Source organism: Dipodomys ordii, unplaced genomic scaffold (assembly GCF_000151885.1).
Source record: "Dipodomys ordii isolate 6190 unplaced genomic scaffold, Dord_2.0 Scaffold2, whole genome shotgun sequence".
NCBI classification, from domain to species: Eukaryota; Metazoa; Chordata; class Mammalia; order Rodentia; family Heteromyidae; genus Dipodomys; species Dipodomys ordii.
The window spans coordinates 34,850,720-34,851,379 of record NW_012267218.1 but is presented as its reverse complement, the minus strand read 5'-3'; positions in this window follow the sequence as shown (position 1 = coordinate 34,851,379).

Sequence of the window (660 nt, the reverse complement as noted above, 5' to 3'; positions counted from 1 at the left end):
AGAGCCCCACCAGTGCAACAGCCAGAGGAGATACAAGGGCAGGGCCATCCCAAGGTCACACAACTTGAAGAGCCACTAACATGTAACACTGGGCTAAGAGAGACAAGCATTCAATTCCAACCCATGAGAGCCATGGCACAGACTGTGTTCAGCCAAATCATGAAAGCTGAGTCACCCAGAATCCTGAGATTCTGACTCAGTGACCCAGGAGGCAGAGTACAAAAACAAAGATTATTCTTGAATCAGAAAACATTTTTCTCCGTGGATCTGGAACTTAACTGGTACATATTACCTTTCCTTCTTTCCCATTTCTCCCTTTTCAAAGTGGAATATCTACACTGTGTTCATCCTATGAGTTTAATTTGGAAGAATATGACTTGCCTGGTTTAACAGAGAAGAATTTCCCTCAAGAATTGAGTTTCCACCCAGAGTTCAAGCCCCAGACTGACTAAAAAAAAAAAATTTTACAGCAAACTTTTGGGGTTGGGAAGGTGGCTCAGTGGTAGAGTGCTTGCCTTGCATGCATAAAGCCCTGGGTTCGATTCCTCAGCACCACATAAATGGAAAAAGCCAGAAGTGGTGCTGTGGCTCAAGTGGTAGAGTGCTAGCCTTGAGCTGAAGAGCTGAGGGACAGCGCCCAGGCCCAGAGTTCAGGCCCCA